At 41.2% G+C, this 16,763-nt stretch overlaps 1 long non-coding RNA gene across 3 annotated transcripts in view; it reads left to right on the top strand.

Moving 5' to 3' along the window:
- The window catches only part of LOC148225387 (uncharacterized), a 134,294-nt gene that overhangs the window by 15,712 nt on the left and 101,819 nt on the right, over window positions 1-16,763 (top strand). For all 3 annotated transcript variants that reach the window (XR_015806728.1, XR_015806727.1, XR_015806725.1), the window contains one exon: window positions 302-419. This is a non-coding gene — a long non-coding RNA (uncharacterized LOC148225387). The remainder of the gene's footprint in view (window positions 1-301; window positions 420-16,763) is intronic.

The following is a 16,763-nucleotide window of genomic DNA, read 5'->3' as shown; positions in this document are numbered from 1 at the left end:
GTATTAGTGCTCATAACTTAAGGGTAAGCAAAGGGAGAGAGTGTCCTTCCCAATTCTTTACTAGAGCTAGAAAATGAAAAGTAATTTTGAAAAAGTGAGAAAGTTTCATTTTGTCTATAAAATGTCAGGAAAAACAGACAAAAATGAAAAGGGAGAAGCAAGCTCTGACCCAAGTGTTCCATACAAGGTCTCCACTAAATTTTCACTTGGGTAGCTGAATTGAGGACACTGAAATAGACTCTTTCTATACTGCTGACACCTAAGTGACCAATACTTGTTTGTATTTGTTCTGTTTTGCCAGGACTCAACATCAGGACTTTCTTGTGGCATTAAAATACAAAATTTCAGAATATATGTAGTTTATTTCAGAATAGATGAAGAAGAAAATGGTCTTCTCCACATTTTACCACTGTGTCTGAGTAAGTAGTTACACATAATTTACTTTATGCTTTACATAGTATATATGTGTACAAAATATGAACATTTATGCCAGAAGTCACATAAAAAGTAATTTTTAATTATACTATAAAACCAAAAATACTTTAAGATTGATCAAAAACTTTCCTTTGATGGAAAGTCAAATATTCAGTTTCCTTTGTAAGGTTTTAAACTCTTTTTTAAACCCCTTCAAAGTAACTGGACAACTTTAAAGTAAAAATGCCATTTTAAAGCAAAAAAGGGAAAGAATACTGAAAATATAAAATGAAACACTTTGTCTTGTCATTCATCTTTCTAAGATTTCACTGTCAAAACTGTTAATTAAATTTCACCTATCCTTCCACTGCCCCCTTGCAAAAAGTGTTTTTCAGCATGTAAAATACTCACTGAGGATAAATAACCTAATCTACCCTAGAGACCTCATGCTGCACTCCTTTCTCTAGTTTGCACATGTTTTATTTGCCATTATTTGCATGTTCATATGACTGCCCTGATGTTCACTTACCCACTGAGCTGTGCACAGAAACATACGAGGCATACTCCTCACTCCTCGGAAGTTTAAACAGAAAGATCTATGATAACAATGTGCTATGACCACTGCAGAATTTGAACAGCTGCCCTAAAAAATTTCCAAAAGTGCAGTGAGCGGCGTTAACTGAAGCTCCAGTAATGCCATGTTATCCTGCCTTCAGTGACCTGCCTCCCATGGGTCTTTCTTTTCTGCCTCCTCATGGTCAGCCACGCTGGTGCTGCTGCATCTGCTGAACTTCAAGATGAGGTCTGTGTGCTTGCAGAGGAAATTGGATTACTTTTTGCACATTTGCATGCTTGTTTTTCTTTCTTCTGTCAAAACCATTTTTGACCTGAGAAAGAAGGAGTTAATAAAAATAGGCTTTTTGCTCTTGAAATGTCAGCCACAGCTTCTCATCACCCCATGAAAAGCCCTCTTGTTTCCTTGCTCAGCTCCTCCTGAACTTCAAACAGTCCTGTAATCCCTTTGACCTTAGAAGGTCAAAGATATATAAAAAGTATCATTCTTTGTGTAAAGGCACATTAATCATTCTTACCTAGCTTTTTATTCTCTTTTGAAGGCCGTGTGATATTTTAATTCATGAACCACCTTCTAGCATTAACATATATAATTTCAACTCTTTTCTTAAGCAGGTAAAAGAGGAGAAATCCTTTCTGTCCCTGCTTTTGCTGACTCCCTGAGTACAGGCATCTAATTTATTTTCATTATTAATTTAATTGCATAATTTAAAACATTATTATTCACTCAAAATGCACATACATATGTCCAATTGGACTATAAGTATTGTTTAATTAAAGAGTGGAAGCAGATATTTAACTATGCTGTTCTCAATCTCTATGAATTTGGCAGGACTTGAAAGTCCTAGGAGTAAATTCTGATGTCAATGCAAATCTGGAGTGTAATTTAGGTCAATGAAAAAAACCCTCTGGACTTTCAGCTGAAGACAGAATTTGTTTTCCTTGAGGAGCTGTATCCTGCAGTGTGTGGGGGGGAAAGGGAATAGTCGAAATGAAAGCCCTTCTAAAAACGAAGCAACTTCAGACAAACTTAATTAACTGTGTGGAGCCTGTCAAAGGTCAGGGCGAGATCACTGCAGGAGACGCAAGTGCAAGACTGGAATATGGGCAAGGGGAGAGCGAGGGTAAGGGCAGAGATGAGCCTTCCAGGCAGGCATGGATGGCTCCATGCTGGAGAGACAAGCCACCCCAGTGAGTGTGCCTGCCAGGAAAGAACTCCTGCCTCCTTAGGCCCTGCCTCTATCTGACGAGAGGCTCGATGGGTACTGATGCCAACAGGCAGCGCTTGTCAACGCACACTTCACTCCTGTCATGATGCACACACTTGCTGCACTCCTGCATCAGGACCTCGGCTTAGAGCAGGAGGAATGGGCTGGATGGAGGAAGCTGGGGAGAACTGTCTCCAGCTTGATGCTCTTGGAGGAGTAGCTTTCTTGAACTGAAATACCTGTTCACTAGCACTTTAGTTTCCTTTTCTTTCTTTTTTTTTTCCTTTCTATTTTCTAAGTGAGATTATTTGCAAGTGGATTGGCAGAACAGTTTTTGACTCTAGTTTCCTGAGCAATGTTGAGACTGTCACATACTTGGAGCAACTCTACACAAGATGCTTGGAAAGGGACTGCACAGAAGCATTTTGAAATTGTGAGGCTCGAAGGAAAGCCACAAACTGCAGAACTGCATCAAAATGTCACAGCTGGGGAAAGCCCCTCAAGGTGATATATGTTACCTTTTGTACTGATTTTTTTTCCTGCGTAAACAGGGTTTTGTTTACCTAGTGTTTAGTTCCTTTCACTAAAAGAATATAAATAGCAACCAATTGCTGTGTCAATAAGCCAGGCAGGTTATGTTGATGGGTCCAGATCTGTCCACTTTTTCTTGACCCTGTTCTTTTAGGACTGGAAAACAGTCTTGGGGACATACAGGAGCAGAGCAATGTCCTGAAATTTGGGTATTTGACACAGCTGTTCTCAGCTTCCCTCAGCCTTCCTGCCGTTATTCCAGACTCAGCATAAAGCAGTCATTAATCCCCTTAAACCTTTGGAATTGAACAATAAGATGATGAGAGAAGAACAACTCAAAGTAGATGAGCAATCCAGGGAAAAATGTGCATTTTTAATGTGCTGTGCTTCCCTACAGGGAGCGGCAAAATGCCTCTCGCTGATGGTTGTCTCCCGCTGGCTACAGAAAGGCTGCTTCTGACAGTTGTACAGTTCCTTGGTATTTTTATCTTTCCTTCTCTCCTCCCCTTGCCAGGAAGCAAGGGGTGCTGTAGCAGCTCTGACTTTTTTCCAGTAAGTTCTGTAGGCTGAAAATGAAATAAAATTATGGATTGTTGCTGGAAGGGCAAGGATGCACTACAAATAAAATGTTCTCTCTGTTGATAGCGTGAACTGATGAGCCATTGGGCTGCTCATGCCAGGGAAAAGCACGTTGTAAGCCAGGGAACTGAAATACTCTTGTACCTATGAGAGAGTTTCATGACTGTAAAATTCTCCTGCTTCTTTACATGGGATCCTGACATCAAATCAATCTCACACCATCAGCCCTCAACCCTGCAATAAGAGTTGTCTTCTTAGTCCTTTGGCACTCACCACCCTCGCAGCAGGGCAGCTTTCTGGAGCTGTGATAAGTGCCCTAAGCTCAGATCAGCAACGCCCTTTCCCCTTGAGCTTCCCTATTAGCCTTTTCTTCCCCTCAGTGTGGTGAGGCCCAACCTCCTTCCTACTGCAGCTACCTCCTCTCTGTTCCCAGTATCAAAACTCAAAAATCCCACCACTGCCACCCACCAGGACAAATAACAGGTTCTTTCCCTGGTCCTTGCAAGGGTGTAGGCAGTGCTGTGCCCTTGGGCTGACTCTCTGTTTTTTTGTTTTTGTTTTATTTTCATCTCCTATTATCTTTTATTCTCTGAAGTTTTAGCTTCTTTTGTCCTGAAAGAGTTCAGGCACTTCTCTGCCTCCCAAGAATGTGATCCATTTTAACCTCTTACCTTCTGCACTGATTCTGGCTTTTATCTACTCCCCTGCTATGCACTACTTTGGCCACTGAGCCAACAGACTCTACAGGAGGGACTTTCCCCAGACCATTTTTCCCATATATGAGGACTCAAAATCACATCATGAAAGATGTGTATTTACTGTTCTTTGTCAATACCTATTTCTTTGTCCAAGCCACGAGGGGCTTGCTGTCCTAATCCTGCTAAAGGTAATGGCCCAGCCATTACAAATCCCCACCTGCCTCGGACATTTGATATTGTGCATGAATTTCACTAACTTACCTCCCAGAATTTGAGAGAGGTGGGTCAGTAGTTCAAACCTGATTTGTGATTCCAGCCCAGCTTGGAAAACCATTGAAATCAAACCCTCCCCTAAGGTAGAGGGTGAAGAACTCTCCTCCAGACACTTGCAGAGGAAAGTATGTAGTTGCCTGCAGGTTTACGGTGTGTGTGTGCATGAGAGAGAGAGAGAGCGAGAGAGAAAGCATAAAACTTAACCTAGGAACCATCAGGCCAGGTGTTTTACTCAATGTTATGGGTTTCACGGTATTGGCAAGCTGTGATGCTCTTAATGGATGTCCCAGGTTTCCTGCTGGGACAAAGAAATGGGGCGTTTAGATATTAGCAAAGAGCATTTCCAGATATATATGTGAAGGAAAGAATTGAAATTGTAAGGGCTTGGGTGAAAGCTGAAGAATCTCTTGTTTATATATTGGGGAACAATGAACAGTTTATTCTGGGTACTTCAATGTGCAGGAAGGGTTCTGCCTAAGCCCTCTCCTTTCAGAGGAAGCCCTGAGACACTGCTTGCTCAGATCCTTCCCAAAACAGAGGGGAGTCAACATTGCATGAGATCTGCACCACATACTGAGTTCCTACCTGTTTCTGGTAGATATGAGGAGGAGTTCAAGAGAAGTATTTGAGGCATCCTCCTCATCCAAGCCCTTTGTTTTCTTTTCCTTTTATAGTGGAACAGGGCTAGTAAGTCTGCCTATGAGAAAGATTTGTGTAACAAAGAAGCTGGCTGGAGGAAGCTGACAGTTCATTGGTATCCAGGAAGAGGTCGATTTCCTTCTTTATAAACATATCAGAATAAGGCTATAGAAGTAATAAAATATTAAACCTCCACCTATTTAGTTTCTTAGACACTCCATCAGAAGAGAAGCAAGGGAAAAAAGTAAAAAGAAATCATCAGTATGCTTGTGCATACATGTTGGATTATTTCTCCAGAAAGGAAAGAAAAAAGGTCAGTGTGTGTCTATCTTTTGCAGGTAAGGAGGAAAAGCACATAACTTCTAGCTGTTGGATTTACAAACATCCACTCAGCCCATCTTCCTTTACTGGAGAAGCCAACAACTTTCTGGACCACACTGCTTCACAAATCTTAGGAGATGATTAAAGAAAGGATCTAGTATAGGATCTAGAATTTATTAAAATTGCCTGTGACTGAGTAAACCTGCCTTTGTGCAACCTGGAGAAGAATCTGTGCATAATATCTGCCTTGTTCTTGTTTGATTTCCTGTTATTAGTCAGAAGGATTTTTCACCTGTTTTTGAGTACCCTGTTATGGGAAAATTATTCTGAAAAGTCATGACTTAACTAACAACTATAGCCAAATTGGCTTTAGTAGCTTTGAACTCCTTCTGATTGTGGTGGTAAGGAAGAGGACAATACTTTTCCAGCAGTCCTATGCCCAGTTTACAGTACTCTAATTCAAGCTCTCTGGGAGTGTTGTAGCACCCACAGCTTGGGTGCTTCCAAAGAGCTTGGGCATGCAAGCAGGAAGCATCTTGCCTTCTTCACCACATGCTACTGGAAAGATCCAGCAGACCCAGCCAAGGTGTGGACAGGGGAGCTACATTTGTCAGGAGTCTGGGCTTCTCTTGCTCAAGAAGAAGTGGTTCACCCTGAGAAAATGAACTTTCAGTTCAGGAGATGCAGACAAAAGGAAAGGCAGTGCCCTTGTGACTCCTTGGTGTACAGTCCCTCTGTGATATTGCTGAATATTCAGATGTGTGACAAGTGACAATATGCTCTGCAGGATGGGATCAATAAGAGGATAGGACCTCTAGGAATCCTATTTTGGTCAACACACTTGTTGGACTATGAAGATCAGGATGGAATTGGGAAGGACAGGCAAGATAGCATGGAAAGTATCACAGAAGATATGAACAAGACTGGAAGGGTACTGTGAGGCTTGGATATTTGAATGGTTTGCATTGCCTTGGGCTGATGCTGTCTGTTGCCAGGGGATGTTCTCTGTTACCTTCTGTAACAAAACAGAAAAAGATATCTTTTACTTGGAGTGTGCAAGGTGGGTCCAGGATATCTACTGATAGTTCAGGGCCTCCCCTGCATTCACATGCTGAAGTGAATGTAAAAAGGAATGCAAAAAATTTCAGCCCAAAAAACCTGCCCAAAAGAGAGAGAATTTCTGATGTAGAAGAGATGGGGTGTCTTAGCAGTAAATGTAGGCTGGATATTGGTAGTTCTCAAGGATGATTCCAGAGCTAATCTGTCAGGTTCCTCTGCCCTGGCAGATAAAGCACATACAATAAGGGTATGGATAATTAGGTTCCCCAATGAGAGTGAAACTGGAATGTGGTTTAGAGGTGAGATGAAGGTACTGCAGTCAGTTAGAATCTGGGAAATATGCTGCATTTTGCCAGAATGTCTGGTCAAGAAGGTCCTTAGAGGCTTAACCACAAAATTAGGGACTATAAACTGCAGAGCAGATTCTGGGATAGCAGATGAGATAAGATGTAAGCAATGTAAGACAAGCAGGTCAGGATTAGGAGAAAGAAAATTTGCAAAGGTCAAATCAGAACTCTGTGAAGAAGGGTCAAGAGCTAACTAGGGAATTACAAGTGAGGTTCAAAGGCCAAAGCAAAGATTGAGCAGACAGGGAACACTGTATGCTGAAAACATACATATATCCCATGGGAGATTCTACCATACTAGTTAACGAGGACCAGAAATTCTGATTTTGTGCTGCATCTCAGATACTTATAGGGACCCAGCTTGGAGGCTGCACTTATCTTTCTTCAAAGAAAGGAGTTTTATTTATCACAGACAGAATCCTCTGAGATTCTCCCTTTTCTAAACTCTATGAAGATAACTATCTTTTGAAAGAAAAAGAGCTGAGGCACATGATGGTAGCTCTTTCTTCTTGTTTGAGGCAAATATTCAAAATAATTTCCAGTGTCCAAACCTTTATAATCTAGATCTTTCAACTCACCCAAGTCTGACTGCAGAAATTTCTTCCTGTTCTGCAGGAACCACGACTTCTGTGGTCTATGTGCCATAGGCTGTGATCACCACAGTCTCTCTTGTCAACAAGTGTCAGGATGCTTTAGAGGATGTTACATCTTGTGGCACCTACAAGGGCTCCTTACCTGTTGCTGTTGATTATTCTACTTAGTATTCTCTTTCCTCTGAGTCAAAAACTGGCAAGATGAGAGAAGAGAGCAAAGTCATTCCCAGTTTTCTTGGCCTCAACAGGCTACAGACCCATATTATCAACTGCAATAAAACTATGCTGGAAAGGAATTGAATATTTTGGTGCAGAGTACTTGAATGAACTTCAAAATCTTGTGTGTTCCAACTGAAAGATCAACATAATTATGGTTTCAGAACGCTGACTCTGCTCTGGACAGCTGCTGCTGTTATGACTTCATTAGTGTGGCACAGATTCTTGTCTCCCTCACCCTGGCTTTACTCTGAAGCAGCTCTGTCAGCTCACTGGAGATATATCTGACTTAACTCAAGTTGAGAAGAGAATCAGGCCACAAATGTCATCTGCCTAACTCTTTCAGACAGGAAGGAACTTCTGGTTTGGATCCCTTTGGGTTAAGAGAGGAAAAAAAAAAGCAAAAAAAGCGCTTTAAAACCTCAAAAACAAACATAACCTTTCCTTCCCCTCAGCAGCAGGTTTTGCTTATAGAGTGATAGTATATGGCTCTATTTAGTGTGCTGGAGCTGCCCCACAATGAGACAGTACATTTTCTATTTTTCCTTCTGGGAAGCAGCCGGCTCCCCAGCAGTGATGTGTGGACACAGCTTGGTTTGCTGCTGGAGCAGGAAGCAGTGGGTTTGCAGAGCTGACGCACTTTGGCTGCCTCTGCCACCTTCCATCCTCTGATGGCACCAACTTCATCCAGCCAGATATGACCTAGAAGGATGTTTATGCAATAAAACAATGAAGTATTTGTTTCAGGCAGCTCTGATGACACTGGAATTATATCACTAGAAAAACATCTTTTCTGATAATAGTTGCAGCCTACTGCTAGATCTAGTTTTTAACAGATTTAAAAGAAAATACTGCCTACATGACCCAATGTGGGTGTAGTGGAAAATATCAAGCTAAAGCAGAGATGATGAGAATGACAAAACATTAACATGGCATGAGTAAGGTCCCAACACAGAACAATGGCAGATCTGGGAGCTTGTTCTGTGTTTTCACAGAACCTGAGTTCTGCTTTGTGCATGAAACCATGATAACAGTGTTATGGTGGGTTGTCCACGGTTGGATGTCACTCTGTGCCACACAAGCCATTCAATCACTCCCCTCTTCAGCTGAACAGGGGAGAGAAAATGTAACAAAAGGCTCATGGTCGAAATAAGGATGGGGAGAGACCACTCAGTATGAAAGTCATGGGTAAAACACACTTGACTCAGGTAAATTAGATATTTATTAATAGACAAATCAGAGTGAGGTGATGAGAAATAAACCCAAACCTAAAATACCTTCCCCCTACTGCTCCCCTTTTTCCAAGCTTAGCTTTACTCATGAATTCTCTACCTCTGTTTCCCCAGTAGCACAGGGAGATGGGGAATGGGGGTTGCAGTCAGTTCATCACGTCTCTGCTGCTCTTCCCTCCTCAAGGGGAGGATTCCTTATGATCTTGCTGTTCTTCAGGGGGGGTCCCTCCCAAGGGAGACACTCGTCCACCAAATTCTCATAGGTTCTTGCATGGACTGGGGTTCTTCACAAACTGCTCCAGTGTGGGTCTCTCTCACAGGGTGCAATCCTTCTGGAACAGATTATTCCAGTGTGGGTCCCCTGTGGGGTCACAAGTCCTGGCAGAAAACCTGCTCCAGCACAGTCTTCTTATGAGGTCTCAGCCTCCTTCAGGCATCCACCTGCTCCAGTGTGGGGTCCTTCAGCATCTGCAGGTGGATCTCTGCTCCATCATGGACCTCTGTGTCTGCAGGGAGAAAACCTGCTTCACCATGTTCTTCACTGTGGGCTGCAGGGGAACCAGTGCCTGGAGCACCTCCTGTTCCTCTTTCTTCACAAACCTTGGTGTCAGCAGCTGTTGCTCTGACATATAAATTCTTACTCCTCTCTCTGACTGCATTTTGCTCTTGTGTAGTAGTTTCCCCCATTTTTACTATGTCATAGATCCTGCAACTTTTCTCCTGTTGATCTAGGAGAATTTGAGATCCTGATCTTAAGATGGTACAAGGCCCAAGGTCACTCCTAGACTTCTGTCTGATGAATGGGAGTTGTTTTCTGGATGTTGTTTTTATTTGGTAGTTTTGTTAAACCAACACATGACATTGTCCACACACTGTCAGAAGCTTTGGAAGTAGAGGCATCTACAAACCAGTCATCGTAGTACTCTGCAGACTGTGCTGTAGCTCATGCACGCCTTTACTACACAAAACAATAGGCTGAATTGATCAAAGTGATAGCAGGGTTAAAAGGGTAGAGCTGCCAAGGCATAACTCACTGTAGTTAAAGGTAATTTTAGTTTTATTTCCTTTTTGATTAATGTTTAAACTTTGATTAAGATTTTTCCAGGGGAGAACAATAGAGCCATTGGATAGATAAGTTCAGCTGATAATGCAAAACAATTAAAAATAAAAAGTCCCCCTAAACCTCTCAGCAGAACTTTTTCCAAGAGAAGTCCTTCATGTCAAAGCTAAACAGGCAGTTCCCTTTCCACCTCTGTTGTTCTGCGAATGAGGGCTGTCTGTAAATAAAACTCACATTTTGCCCATCTGTTATGCACAGCTAAAGGAAATTTAAAGACAATACTACCCGAACTCCCAAAGATACCATCTAACTCCATAAATAATTTATTTTTACAGCTCAGATCAAAGAGCTCATGGATACTGGAATCATGCTGTCATGGCGTGCCCTTTGGAAGAAACTCCCACAGTCATGTGATTGTTTTTCCACTGCCCTCTGAAAAAGTCCTCAGGCTCAGAAGTTCCCTTTGCTCTGACTCCCTCTCCTGTCCCCTGGATTATGTTTCATATCACTTATGCTGTGGCTGTTCAAGCCATCCCCTCTAGATTAGCAAGGATTTTTACTTTTCCTGGATGCTGCTGAGATCTCCTGTTGCCCTGAGGAGGGTGTTGGGTAACAGTATGAATGATGGACTGTCAGAAACACCTTGAAGAAGGAATTTTTCACCCCAAAGTGTGACACTTTAGGAAAATGTTGGTGCTATTCATACTTCTAGATAAAGCAAGGAAGGATTAGGCTCTCTTTGTGGACCGTGCCATGGCCTGGGGGTTCAGCTCTTGTGCAGTGAATTAGAAGTGGTATCATGGTATTATCACACATGGGAGACTAACACCTGTTGCAATATTTTTAAAGCAGGCCAGAGCATGCAGGGTTATGTGTCATCTTGGGTTATGTGTCATCTTAGGTTATGTGTCTGATTTGTCAAGCCACAAAAAGTGGAGAACAGGCTGCATGGAGGGGCAGACAAGTGTCAGCTGAGAATACTCATGATGGTCCAAGGCAAGTGAGCAATTAAGATACTGGCTTTTCAGTGTTGAAAAGCCTGTGGCTGCTCTGTATCTATGGACAACTTAGAGCTATAACCAGATGCAGAATAATGCCAAAAAGCCAGAAAAAAATCAGTCTTCTTATTTTTAATTAAATGGTCACTACTGATTTTTCTCATGAAATAAGGCATATTGCTTCATCTATATGGCAGCCATGGATAACGGCTGTCATACTGATCCCAAGGAATACTTTTTGGAAACTGGTCCTTTAAATTTGACAGAGCAATATATCTTTGGTTCTAACATAATCATTTTGAGATTTGTTCTTCCTCTCAGGCTGGTAACCGTTCTTAAATTCTTTTTCTTCCTTCTTTTACTTTGAAGCGTTGCTGAGGAAACTTGATGACTTTAATACACTGCCTGTGATAACATTGATAAAAATAATCTCTGTAGCAGTCTGGAGTCCTCTGAGAAGCCGACTGCACTCACATCTCAGACAGCTTACAAAGCTCTGGCAGTAGGAAAGTGTGGTCGTGGCCCGAGATGTGTGGTAAAACAAGCTGTACTTCTTGTAGCCTGTTCAATCAGGAGGGGCTGGGGAGAATGGTCACACTCAGATTACTTTTGCAGCTACTTAAGTTTCCCTGTTCCTAGCCACTTTTCATTCTCTGGAGGCTGAGGTCCTGATTTGGTGTGCTGGGCAAATCTGTTTTGAATTGCCATTCACTGTGTGTCTGAGCAGTGAGATGAACAGCAGGGCTGCTTGTAATGCAGATCAACATACATTACATTATGTTAGCTCTCAAAATGCCAGGAATGGGACCACTTATTTTTGAGGAATCTCGGCTATGCCCTCCTCTAATTATTTACACATACTCAGGAAAAGAAAGAGAAGAAAAATACACTTTTCTTAACTTTAAGAAAAACACACTTTTCTTAACTTTACGTACTTAAGGCAGTAGCTTACTATCTAAAGATCTCATTTCTTTAATGTACTCATTGCTTTAATTATCCTGCTTCAATTTATTTACTGTGTTGGATCCATATCTTTTAAAAGGACAAAAGGTAATATGAGTAATTATAGAGTAGCAACGTCTGCACTGGATGATTCTTATTGCTTAATAAAGAACGTTGAAAATGAAATAAAAGGTTAAGTCTACCCTGATATACCTGAATGTAACTGGCATAGCTGTTGCAGCCTATTAATAAACTTCAATTAGGTCATAATAAAATAACAGATAAAGGAAAGTTGGTTGATACATCTAATTTAATTCTCATCTTGGTAAAGAGCTTGCACAAAATGTTTAGACAGTTATGGTGTAAGAAACAAAGTGTTTTGAGAAATACCCCTTCCTGCCTTGGCAAACTCCAAGAATATTATAGCAAAATATTTCTAAAAAGGGAGCTGAATTCATGTCCTGTGATAGAAGTTGCTTTATTTAATGATATGCAGTAAGAGATGAAAAAGCACCATGTAATAGCACAAAATAGTTTCAATAAGTGTGACTGAAGAGAAAATCAGATGGACTTAACTTTCTTGAGTGAATGACAGATAAAATTCAAAGAAAGCTAGAAAGTAACATGATTTTGGAAGAAACATCTGGAACTCTGAATTACTCTATCACCACAGTAAAAGATCTTAAACCAAAGTCAACCAGCCGAGATAAGGGAGATCTCTGTAATGGGAGGAGAGACCCACTCAGTTACTTGCTGTAGGTCTTGTGTGTCTCCCACTGAATCACCTAGACACGGCTGGAAACTGAGCTACATAGTGAGAGTTTGACTCTGACCCAGAATGGCATTCTTTAGATTCTGAAAATCGGTATTTGGGTGGTGTTGTGAAAGCTTTGAATCCAGCATATTAAAAATCCCTCAGAATCAAACTTATTAGTCAAATGCCTAAGAAATAGGATGTCAAACAATTAAATGCTCTGATATCTTCACAGTGATGTGGCCTCATCAGAAATACTGTTCTCAGTTTAGTCAGCCAATCCTAAGACTATGATAGAGTTTGTTCTAGGAAGGAGATAAATGCCTCTGCAGACACTGAAATGGCCAGTCTTGAAGATAAGGCTGTGGACTATTTGGGGTGATTCGTCTGACACAGTGGTGCATTTCCTTTGTCCCTGGCATGTTAAATATTTAGGCAATGACTGTTTCATTTCCTGAACTTGCATTCATCTTGTTTAAAGATGCACTTAACTGATGTTTAATAAAATATCATGGATACTCATGAATTTAATGAGTTGCCATGTCAGATTTCATTTAAATTCTTTGATTTTTGTCTTACATTTATAGCCTAAAGCTCTGTTTTTCATTTTGACCAGAATTATTGCTCTAGCTATTGGCACTGGGTTCCCTGTATTTACATACCTGCAAAATCAAGATTGAGCCAAACTAAATTAAAACTTAATAATAATAAAACCTCCTCAGAAAACGAAAACAACAACTGAGCTCCATACTTCACCTCCTCAGAAATCCTAAACCACAACACATCAGCAAAAAGTACCTTTTTTACTTTATTACTCAAGGCATGTTTATGTATTTTGGGCCTGAAATGAATGGGCCCTTCTTAAATACAACATCTGTGTATTTTAAAGCAAGCTAAACCTTTCTGTGGGGTTTATGCTAAATTGACACCCACGGAGATTACAGTCTCCTCTTTTCATGTGGAGAGGATGTCACCCCACGTGTTTGTTTTTGTATGTGAGCATAACCCATGCTCCTGCAGTGCCTAAAATAGGTGGTTTTCTGGGGTTGATTGAAGGATAACATAGCCTGTGTTGCTGGAACTCCAGGTCTCCTGGTATTTTCATGCATGCCTCTGCATCTAAGCAGGCATGGACATTTGTGTGTGTTACATGCCATATCTGTGGCCCTCTTATCATGATCTGTGGCTGTAGGTATCCCTTAGTTACATCCACACGTGGGCTGGAGTGCCATACTCTGACTTGATGATCCTTTGGGTCCCCTCCAGCTCAGAATATTTTATGATGCTACATAAAGAGCAGGCACAGTGCAATGTTACTTCACCAGAACCCATGAAGCCTTTTGATAAGAGAAAGCAAAACAGAAGGAGGTATGTGCTGCCTTTGCTGCTAAAGAACTGGTCATGGAACAAAATGTCTCTTTTCTCTTTATGTGGCTGACATTTTCTTCTTAAAAACAGTTTATGTTTGAAAAGAAGTTTTGTAACAAATTGTAAGTTTTAAAAAATGCTTGACATGATTATTTTTTTTCGCTAGGAAAATGTTTGGCATGTGTTCTGATATTTCAAATTTCCAGGGCAGAAAAACTGTGGTTCTGACCTTTGAATTATGCTTTTGTTCTGTTTGGTAATGTCCCTATTTTGCAGTTCTGTATGCACAGGTATGTAAACAGAGTGGTCATCAGTACAATGTAGAATAGCACTGAGGAGCTGGAACTATAGTGTTTACCATGTAAAATCCCAGTTCCCAAGACTACTCTTAATTTTATATTACACAGTATTAATGGAAAAACAGAAGCAGGCATTAGATATAGCTGTGATGAAGATGAACAATTCATGTGAGAGTGCCTTTTGGAAATTAAGTTTTGGCATTTCCAATGCTCATATTTGCCTTTTTCTTAAATCATAAACTTGGATCTTCTTCTAAATTAAATTTATAATGAGAAAGTTGTTTACTGGCTTGTGGCTGATTTAAAGTAGTGACTTTGTGAGTGTATTTTTGGTCCTTTGTATGTGGCCTTTCAAGTACTGCAAACAGCTACAGGCAAATGGCTACTGCAACCATATTCTTAAGAAGCAGATGCTCAGGTGTGCTCTGGTCAGGTAGAAGCAGCCTGTGGAATTAATTGGTGCATGTGGTTATTCATGTCACATTCATTGTAAGATGTATTACCTTCTCTTTTATTTTTTTATTGTCGATGTAATCTCTTGAGAAAAAAGGTCTGCTGGCACTATTAATCTCCTGGCTAAATCAAGAGCCACGTTAAAATTGTAATCAAGTGTTTCCCCACCACCAGACTCTGTTTAACTAAGTAGCTCGTGGGAGAGGTTTATTCCCCTTTTATAATGAGTTCAAGTGAGACAAAGGATTTGTGTGGCCAAGGACTAAGTAGAAAAGGCCAAGCTAGTCTTTCTATTATTGTGCCCCTCTCTAAACCAAAACCCCAAGTGGTATATAAAATATTTCCCTTCTTGAATTCCAGTAAATCACAAAGTTACTTCCCCAGTTTTCCTTTACCTCAGCACAGGGCATTTTACTTTTAAAGTAGAAAATATTATTTATATACTTCTGTGCTTTCCTTCCCTTTCCTTGAATGCTTTCTCAGGGATTAAGGAATATGCAAACTCTATAAAAGTAGTTTGAGAAAGTTTAAAGTGCATTAAACTTCCCCTCATTTATGAAGAAGAGGTGATTGAAGTGGAACATAGATGTGTTTGGGGTTTACTCTTTCAGGGTTGATAATGAGATTTAAAATAAGGGTAAGTAAATGCTCCTTAATTAGGCACCTGTTATGTTCCATCGTGATCAGTGCTTTAAGGGACTTTAAAGGACTTTAAGTGGCAGTGACATTTTGTACAATTTTGAAAAGAACATTTTTGCTCCCCCTTTGCTTAAGAAATACAATGAGGCTGGCTTTAGTTTGCTAATAAATATTCTAAAATCAGTTTGGGAAAAGTTATTCCATGAGGTAAAGATCCTGTTTGAAGTGGAAGCTGTTCATCTGAAGAAACATCCGTCACAAGACAAGAAAAGAATGATTTCTTTGTGACTGGGAAATCAATGAGACATCTGTTTTAATGTACAGGCCAGAAATAATGCAGTGAGCTCAAAAGGGAATCATAAAGAAGGCTGCTTTTTGTCTCTTCTCTCCAGAGTCTGTAGGATGGGATTCAGCACAGTATTTTGCATTAGCAGGACTTCTTGAGTTTGTGTCCTTAACTAGGTGGCTGAAGTAGACCTTTTGAGGACACTGATGTTTAGGGATGTATGAGCTACTGGGGATTTGTGTTTAATGACCTCATAAAAGAGCTCCATTCGGATCTTGGTTTTGTCCCTCTTTCCCAGACACAGATTGCTCCGGGGGCTGATCCTGCCCCATTCTCTGTGGGGAGCAGGAGCTGGAGGCTGTAAAGTCTCTGGGATGCTTGGCAGGAGGTCAAAGCACCGACTCACTGTGGCTTGCTCTTCCTGGAAATATTGTGCCTGGACTGCAGGCTCCCCGTTTGGAGGGGCAGCGGGACATGTGCAGACATCACTGCATGTGGTATGATTGTGTCCATTTGTCCTGCTTGCTTCCTTTCTCTCCTCTGGAGACCCGGTAAAATTTGTTGGGTCCCTTTCGCCTGTCTTTCAAGTGCATATGTAATGGGTTCAGGTTTTCCCTTGCAGGCCCTTTTTTGCAGTCTCTGTAGCTTCCCTAAATAGTAATGGTGTGGGAAGCAGCCAAAAAAGGGTTACAACCACTATACTTCTGTGGGAAGGACCCTCCCCACAAAACCCAGATGCTCTGAATGAGACCTAACCTCTAACTTGTAAGGTTTTTTGAGGACGAGAAGAAACGAAATACTGAGGACTCAGTTGCCCCAAGGCACATTGGATTGATAGTGTTTTATAGTTCCCTGGTGTGCACATACTGTATAAGATATGAGACCAAGTGGAACCCCCAGGCATTAGGTAATGGATTTGTTAGAATCCCACTGGTATCTTAAGTGTGGAGTCTCCTTATAGCAAAATTGGGCTTGCAGATGTCTGTTTCCAAAGGGAGGAGAGAATAGCAAGAGGATATGCAGCTCTGGCAATGTTTGAAATCTGAGACCAATGGTCACCCTGGAAACAGCATGTTGAAAGTCTAAAAAACCTCCTGGCAGCGCGTGGGTGGAGTAAAAAAAGTCCTTGGGTTTGTGTGTGCAATTCCAACAAGTTGTGCTCGGCAGGAGGGAAAACAGCTACTGCAGTGACACACGCACATGTTCTCTGGGGAGCCATCTTATCACCCCTTCACATAGAAAGCTGCTAAAAACGATGATGCTTAGGACATGCTTTCCCTT

Source organism: Sturnus vulgaris, chromosome 1, assembly GCF_052056855.1.
Source record: "Sturnus vulgaris isolate bStuVul1 chromosome 1, bStuVul1.hap1, whole genome shotgun sequence".
Lineage (NCBI taxonomy): Eukaryota > Metazoa > Chordata > Aves > Passeriformes > Sturnidae > Sturnus > Sturnus vulgaris.
The sequence above is the reverse complement of the archived record's forward strand: the minus strand, read 5'-3'. Positions and strand labels throughout refer to the sequence as shown.